The sequence below is a fragment of the Cryptomeria japonica genome, chromosome 8, assembly GCF_030272615.1.
Source record: "Cryptomeria japonica chromosome 8, Sugi_1.0, whole genome shotgun sequence".
Lineage (NCBI taxonomy): Eukaryota > Viridiplantae > Streptophyta > Pinopsida > Cupressales > Cupressaceae > Cryptomeria > Cryptomeria japonica.
The window spans coordinates 719,501,293-719,510,682 of record NC_081412.1 but is presented as its reverse complement, the minus strand read 5'-3'; positions in this window follow the sequence as shown (position 1 = coordinate 719,510,682).

The window sequence follows — 9,390 nt, the reverse complement described above, 5'->3', positions numbered from 1 at the left end:
CTAAAGTATAGAAAAGTAAACATTATTTGAAAAAGGATATATCCATAAGTTGTCGGACGAAGCCCCCAGCGGTATCTGCAGTACACAGTTAGGAACCGCACCCTACAAAACACACGTTAGATCATAAAAATCGCCTAATGCTTACTAAGGAAAGTGATGAAAATTCGAGGGTAGCTATATGCCCCCCCCTGTTTCGGCTTGCTAATTTTAGTGAGTTGAAACAGGGTATCATGTTTACCACTTCGAATTGTTAAAGAAAATTGATGACAAATGCTCACAAGAAGATTTGATATGAGATCAAAAACTAATGGAGAATCATTTGGTAAGAAAGAGGACTAAATCTCAATTCCAACACAACAAAGAGTGTGAGGATTTGAGAGTTCTCTAACACAAGATGAAGGATGTAAATGGAAACAAAATGCAAAGAGAAGAAAAGAAAGGAAAAAAAGCATGAATACACACATTGGTGATCCATGAGAAGAATAGTGAGAGAGAAAACATGGACTTCTCGCCCCTAGATCTTGTCTAGGTGATCCATGGGAAAAGGACATGGAAAACTAGCCCCTAGAGTCTGTCTAGGTGATCCATGTAAGGGAGGAGAGTGAGAAAGTCTAGCCTTATGCCGCTAGTTCCACTCAACCTCGTGCATGTGTGTGTAAGGGAGGTTAGAAGCACCTCATAGGAGTTTATGCCCGAGTATGCTACAACCTGTATATGTATAGTACAAAAACGTGACATCTCGCTCTAAGAGTCTGTGCTCTGGTTCCGAGAATAATCACCTTGCATAAAAGAAAAAATGGAGACATCTCGCTCTAAGAGTCTGTGCTCTGGTTCCGAGAATGACCCATTTCTCAAAAAGTGTAATGTTTATGTCATAAGTAAAGTAGAACAAGGATACCTACCTTTATTACAAAAGAAGATACCCAAAAAATGCAACAATGTCATAGATCCAAGCAAGAGAGTTTTGTACTCTTTAAGCAAGGATAAGATAGTTGAAAAGGGATATCTTGTAGTATGTGTAAAGGAGATCCTTAGAGGAGAAGAGATCTTTGTACAAAAGACACCTATCCCCGAGAGGAATTATCTTAGACAAATATAACATCTTCTAGAATAAGACAAAGAAGAGAATAAGAATGCAATACTTCCTTCTTTTGCGAGGTGAAAGTGATTCTTAATGAAGGATGACGCTCTTTTTAACCCAATTGGGAGAGTGAATTCATTATGGATGTATTTTACCAAGTGCAAAAGAGGTTGTAGTCAAGGACTTACACCTCTTGTAAGAGAGAATCCTTGAACCAACAACAACACATGCATACAAGGAATAACATCAGATAATAAAGTTCACACCATCCACGGAATAGGAAAAAGTGGATCCTTAGATAAAAATAAGGAAAGATCATTGCCTTAATGAGGACTTACACAATCTTCTAGGGAGAGATTTGGACATAAGCAAAAGAAGAGATGTATGAAATCATTCTTGTCCCCATAGGAACAAGAAAATTAGGCTATTATGTTGCTTCAAAAAATATGATTGCACTTGAAATTGTACCATCATGAATGACAATAAGCCCCCAGTAAATGAGCTACCAATGTCACATAATGATGAGCAACATAATAGCCATTAATGTTATTTAAAGACATGATAGATTAAATGAGGTATTTGAATATGACATGTTAAATGCTGAACTATAAGTGAGATCAAGAACATGTATAAAATGATAAAGATTGAAGAAGAAAAGTCACATGAAATCTTAGAAGAGGGATGAGTGTAATTTGTTAGAGCCTTATCCCTCGAGGAAAGGACTTTATGATGAATAGGAGATAAAGATTCATAAGTGGATTTAGAAATTTGAGGGGATTCATAAAGAGATTTGTTCATTGCCAAGATTTCCTTATGAGGGGAATGAGAGTTGATAGAAGTAGAAGATGATTTAGCTGAAGTGAGATCATCATCACTACTAAATATAGCATTCACATTGAGAGATGGTCTTTTAGATGCTTTAGTGCATTTGCAGGGATTGTAGCCAAGTCCAAAGGCATAATTGTGAAAATTAGTCTCTAGAGGAACCTTCATCCCTTGTTCATGAGCGCCACAACCATTTCCATGATACCCATGCTTAGCAAAAATGCAAAAACCACGACCATAACGATCAGCCATTTCAGGAAGAGAAGTTGGTTTTTCATAAGACAAAGAATCAAACTCTTCATAATTAGAGGTGTGAGGAGAAGAAGTTTGAGAAGCGGCCACAAAATTATTGCTCATAGGTTCAGGTAAGATTGATTGATTTTTAGTTTCTTCCTTCTTTTTAAATTTAAACTCTCTAGGAGGAACCCTATACTCACCTACAAAGGTGGGATTAAAGTCAAGAGATCCCCAATTGTCTTCTGCGAGAACCTTCTCAGGATCAAAATCCTTTTTATGCGTATATTCAAGTCGAGAAGGATCTTCTTCAGGAGCTTCAAACTCATCCAAAGAATTTTGATTATCAGAGGGTGATGATTCATCCATAGGTATCTTGTTTAACAAGTCATCACTAGAAGAGGAAGGCTTAGAAGAACTCCCTTTGGAAGTAGATGTTTGCAAACAAGCTTGAAAATTAGTATCACCTATCAAGGTATATGTCTTATTGTTATAAATGAATTTAACTTGTCTATGCAATGTAGAGGGGACAGCTTGCATACCGTGAATCCAAGGTCTCCCTAATAACAAGTTGTATGTTAAATTTCCCGACATAACATGGATAGGAGTAGGCAAAGTAACAGGTCCCACTGTGATGGGTAAGGTGATAATACCTAATGAAGACTTAGCCACATTATCAAAGCCTCGAATGGGACGAGAGTCAGGCTCAATAAGGGATGTATCCACATTCATCTTATGCAATAGATTAATGCTACACACATTAAGGCCAAAGCCATTATCTACTAATGTTCGTCTTATAGCAGTGTCATTTATGATAACCACAATCATCAAGGGATCATATTGATGTTGAATTTCACTAGTAGGCAACTCATCTTGAGTAAACACAATTTGAGCTTTAGGATTCATCATAGAGTTAACCAAAGACACTATATTACTAGATGTATTAGGTGGAGGAACATTCAAATCTTTCAAGGCATCTTGTAACATTCCATGATGAGTGGAAGAAGTTTGGATCAAATCCCAAAGGGATATCTTAGCAAGGGTAGCTTTAAGTTGTTCTATGAGATCATATTCCTTACCAAGAACTTGTGAAATACGAGGAGCTTGAGGAAGAATAGGTTGGGAAGGAGGAAGCGAAGTGGGGATAACTGGAGGAGGCTTAGGTTGCGTATTATTTCTTGTGTTATAGGTATGGGCAACCGCATGATAACTCTCTCTAGTCAGTTGCTTAGCATACTCATAAGGGCTCTTAGTAGAATAACCTCCTTGCACAGTAATAATAGGTTTCTTAGGCATGCAAAAAGAATCATTAGCATAACCACCTTGAACTACTAAGATTGGCTTATTTAAAGGTTGAGAATTTTGAGAAGGACAAGCACCTTGGACAGTGAAGAGAGGTTTGTTAGGTGTTTCATTCACATGTATCAAATTGATTGACGATGGTTTAGAAGAATGAACAAAAGTGTTGGAAAAATTATTGGCAGTCTTCTCTTGCACTAATATCTTATCACAGATTAGATCAATTTTAGGAGAGAGACAAGGGATGGGCATTGATGTTCCAGTAGGAAGAGTAATACTAGGAAAGGTCATATCATCCTCTATCATCAAAGGATCTACATGGGGAATAAACTCTCTAGGAGAAGGATCAACATTACTCTCTAAAGTCTCATTTTTGAGAGGGAGATCTTTGAAAGAGATGTTAACCACCTTGCTTTGAACTAGGGTATCCTTATGAGTAGAACCAAGTTGAGGAGAGGGAGATGCTTTATTTTTAGAGGGAGAATAATTGAGATTCAAGGAAGGGGAGAAACTATCAAGGGAGTTTCCAATCTTGATTTCATCCCCTTTGGCTAGGGGTAGAGAATAATCTATACCTTCTTCTAATGGTTCATCCCAAATAGTGAGGTTGTTGAAAGGAATGTTTGAAGTATTGTCAATTTCAGGAGAGGAGATAACATTGTTTATTAATTCCTCATCCTTAGGAGGGAGAGCATCAATAGATGTGTTAAACTCATCCTCTTTCCTCAAAATATGTTCAATAGGGGAGAGAGAATTAAGGAAATTGCTTATTATTTCATCTTCTTTCTCTAAGGGATGCTTATGGGTAAGACAAACTTTAGGAGAAGGGTAAGCATTTATCATTAATTCATCATCTCTAGTGGGAATTTTGTTGGAAAAGGAAATGCCATCACTAGGAAATGTAGGGATAATGTCATCTTCTTGCACAAAAGGATCCTCATGAAGGGAGCATTTTTTAGGAGCCACAAAGTCATCAAGGGCATCATCTAACAAAGCATGATCATATCTATTAAAAGGTTTATCTTTTGATTCAAAAGGAGATATCTCTTCATAGAGGGGATCATTGAAAACAACCATGTTACTAGATTTAGTGGAAGAGCTGATAGGAATGTACCCTTGAGAGGAATCATTCGACTTATCTTTCTCATCACAACGAAATGGCATAGTAACAATGTTTATGATTTTTTGGTAAAATGAAGATTTGGTATATTTAGGTTTCAAAAATTCATCTAAAGCTTCATCTAACTCATAATCATCACAAATATGAATATCTTGCAAATAAAAATCTGACATTTTGAAATTGCATAAAATTTTAAACACACAATGCAAAGAAACACACTTTTTTTTTTCTTTTTTCTTTTTAATGAAAATGAAACGAAAACACACTAAATCTAGATCTAGATCTAACAAATGCAATGCAAGAGGAAGCAATGATAGATTCACGTCGGGTTCACCAAAATGTGTGGGGGAAAAAGTGACACTAAGCAAACATGCCCTAATCTCACTTTCAATCACACATTTGTGGAATACGAAAGAGCCTAGAGGTATCACACAATTGGCTACTTCTTTTTGTGGAAGAGAGAGCCACGGGCTACCTATTAGGATTTCTATTCCTTTGTTGTAATTGGAAGATAAAATGATGCAAGTTCAATCCCTAACCCCAAAGTGCAAGTATGAACTAATAAGAAGATTACAGAATTGAACTTAAATGATGGAAAGCTGTAAACACAAGGACAAGACAAGAATGCAAATGCGTACTCGGAGTTAAAATCTGACTGAAAATGTTTGGGACGGGGGTGCGGGCGCCACTGTCCTGATTCTGCCCCTGAAACTGCTTCGGAAACTGCTGTTTTGCACTCTGGAAAAGCTGTCAAAAATGCTGAAAATGCTGTCTATCAGGAGGACCAAGGCGCCCAGCGCCCCTATCCTGGTAGGACCAGGGCGCCCCACGCCCCTGTCCTGGTCTTTTGCTTTGAGATTTGGTGTGAAGTTTGGTCTCCGTCTGCTTCTTCCGGATCTGTAACTTGCGACGTCGTCCGGATTCCGAAACCTGCACTTATATCTGAAAAGGTGTGGTGGGCGGCTATATAGGGTTTTGCCTTAGTCAAACCCCCGCTTCGGTGATTTCCACCTCCACGAATAGCCAAGTTGTATTGTAAAATGTATTGTGTGTGCAGACCTAGTGTGTGTGCAAGGTCCTTAAATGCAAGAAAGCAAACTAGAGCAACCTAGAAAGTAAACCCTAATTGCTTGTAAATGATAATGTAAATGCTCTAAATCAAGATGCAAAGTGATCTAAAGCATGAATAAAGGATATATTGAAGCTTATGCAAAGACATGAAAACAACATGAAATCATACCCAACCCTCAAGGGAGGAGTACAAGCCAATCTTCAGTCGGTAATCTCCTATTGTTTTTCAATGTCTCCTAAGCCCTAAATGAATGAAATTGATGAATGCTTGATGGATGGATGTTGAATGTTATTGAAGTCTTCAAAGATCTACCCTTTCGCTGCATAGAAGGTCCTCGAAAGCCAAAATTTGGATCCCTTCAAATGAAGAAAGAGAGCTCTTATGTAGGAAACCCTAGGTCGTAATTTCATCTTTTGGCCGACCTAGAGATTGAATCTCCTGCCAATTTCTTGGGGTTAAGCTTTATTTTATGATTGGATCGCGCTCCTAAAATTTTGAGAAAAATGTCCGGGACCATGTTGCACTCCGGGCACCATGGTCCCGACAACTTTTCACCAAATTTTCAGGACTGTCGGATATGATGATTTTAGAGAGAATCCCAAAGTTACAGGTGATTTCGAGATGTTTTGACCCTCGAAATCAAGCCCCCAAGTTCAAAAATAGGACCTAATTAGGGTTTTTGATTAAATGATGTTTTGGAGGAATAAAATGAAAAGGGCACACTTTAATGAAAGGGCCCAACTTTATGATGTAGGAAATGATAAAATAGGACCTTAGACCTAATTAATTTAATTAATTAAGTGCTAAAGGGGAAATGCAATGCAAAATGCAAAATGCGCCAAGGCGGGTGCTAAACTAGGTGTGAAATTGTACCACCCTAGCAAGTGCGTACAATTTACGACGCTACAATATATATATATATATATATATATATATATATATATATATATATATATATATATATATATATATATATTCATATTCTTAACAGGGTACAAGTAAGAGTAAATCACACAAAGACACCTTATGAATTGTGGCATGGGAGATCACCTATCATCAAGTATTTCAGGATATTTGGGAGCAAGTGCTACATAAGAAGAAATGAAGAAGACATGAAATTTTTTGATGCAATATTAGATGAAGGAATATTATTGGGATACTCTACAAAGAGAAAAGCATATCGGTGCTATAACAAGAGGCTAAAGAAGATTGTGGAAAGTATGAAAACCAAAGTGAGTGAAGAATGGAATCATGTTGCACCTAAAATTGAGGTTAAGATAGAGGATGCCTCTATTGCTACAGAAGAGAAGGATGTTTCAAAATATAAAGAAGAGACAAATAAAAAAGATAAGGAACCTAAATAATCATGTAAGACAAATGTGAAGTTTGTGCAGAAGAATCAAACAAAAGATCATAAGATTAGAGACAAAGACAAAGGACCTTTGACAAGAAGAAGACTTGTTGAGACTAGCGACCAAGTAAATTTATTTTTCTATCTCAAGTGGAACCAATTTTTTTTGTAGAAGCTAGAAAAGATGAATGTTGAATGAAAGAAATGCAAGAGTTTAATAAGATAGAAATGAATTAGACATGAGAATTGGTACCTACACTAGTGGACAAGAATGTGATAGGAACAAAGTGGGTGTTTCAGAATAAGTTGAATGAAGATGGAGAAGTCGCAAGGAATAAGAAATGACTAGTTTGTAAAGGTTATTCACTTGAGTTGAAGGTATAGACTTTGACGAGACTTTTTCTCTGGTAACTAGGATGGAAGCTCTAAGGATGTTTCTTGCATTTATTTCTTACAACAATTTTTTAGGTATATCAATTGTATGTCAAGTCAACATTATCGAATGGAGAAATCGAAGAAGAGGTGTATATGGAATACTCAGATGGTTTTCAGTTGTCAAAAGATCCATATATGGTCTACAGACTCAAGAAGGCACTTTATGGACTCAAGCAAGCTCCTAGAGCTTGCTACACAAGGTTGGAAAAGTATTTCTTACAACAAAATTTCAAGAAAGTTACAACAAATAGTAGTAATCTTTATTTCAAAGTTGAAGGATATAAACTATTTATAAATGTTGTGTATGTTGATGATATCATTTTAGAGGAGATTGTGATGTTTATAAGATATTGGAAGAACTACTAAAATAATCTGAGATTTCAATGATTGATGAGTTGTCATTTTTCCTTAGTCTTCAAGTGACACAATTAGAAGATGGTATTTTCATTTTTCAGACCAAGTATATCAAGGAGATCTTGAAGAAGTTTGGTATGGATAATTGTAAACCAATTAGAGCTCCTATGGCTATTGGTTGCAAGTTAAGTAAGCATGATGGATATTAGAAACAATATAGGTCTATGATAGGAGGATTCTTGTATTTGAGTACTTCAAGGTGAAATATTATGTATGTTGTCTATTTGGTTACCAAATATCAAGCTAATCCAAAGGAATTTGATGATTAAGCAGTGAAAATGATATTAAGATATTTAAAAGGGACCCTAAATTTTGGTTTATGATATAAGAAGAATGATGATTTCTCTTTAAGATCCTACGCAGATGCTAATTGGGTTGGATGTGTTGATGACAGAAGAAGTACATGCGGTGGTGTGTTTTTCTTGGGAGACAAATCGGTCTCTTGTTTGAGCAAAAAACAAGATTGAATGTCATTATCTACAACAAAAGTAGAATATATTGCAACAATATCTTGTTGCACTCAAGTCATGTGGATGAAGCAAACTCTTAGAGATATCAAGGTGATGTATGATGAGGCAATTCCTATTATGTGTGACAAAACAAGTGCAATTAATATTTCAAAGACTTCGGTAATGCACTCAAGGACTAAACACATTTTTATCTGGTATCATTTCTTAAGAGAGAAGGTTGCAAAGAAGGAAGTAAGATTGGAATATGTGCCTTCAATGGATTAGATTGCAAACATATTTACCAAGGCATAGACAAAGGATACTTTTTAGTATTTTCGTGAGAAATTAGGGTTATTGCTCCTCCTTCAAACTAGATGCATAAAAGCGGTGCATCTTTCTAGGGGGGATTCAAATTTCATCTTTTGTCTCTTAGTTTGATGTGGTGGCTACTTCCAGGGGGGGCAATGAGGGTTGTGGTTTCCTTGTTGCAGAAGAAAGATATCCCTATTGGAGGGAGTGTTGTAGTTATCAAAATTTTACCTAGAAGGGAGAGGTTTACTAGTCAATACATAAGGTTACTATTTCTAGGATTTTGCCCTTTGTCCTTAATGTCAAAGGAGGAGAGAGTTTAGTAGAATGAGCTTATTGTTGGTTGGTGGTACAAGTGTTATCATCAATGACAAAGGGGGAGATTGTTGGAAACTTGATTTACGTTGTCATTGATGTAAAAAAAAAAAAGTATTATCATTAATGTCATAGTGTGTTTTAATGAAGAAGAAGTGAAGAGGAAGTTGGATTTGTTCAATTGTGCAGATGGAGTATATGGTTTGAAAATGAGTGTTCAAATTTTTTTATGTTGTTTAGTGGTAATGTTGAGTAAGTATGAAGTGTTTCTAGAAGGTAACAGTAGTGGAAGTTGTAATATATAGGACATAGTATTTTAAGTCCTTATGGAAGAATGTTCTGCATTCCTTTGATTTCTAAATATTATGGCTTGTCATTCTAGATAATATGTACATGTTGATGGGGAAAGTTTGTACCTCCATCAATAAATAATAAAATACGCAGAGTTTATCCTGTTCTCTCTTGAATAAGGAAATCTTGTAGGCC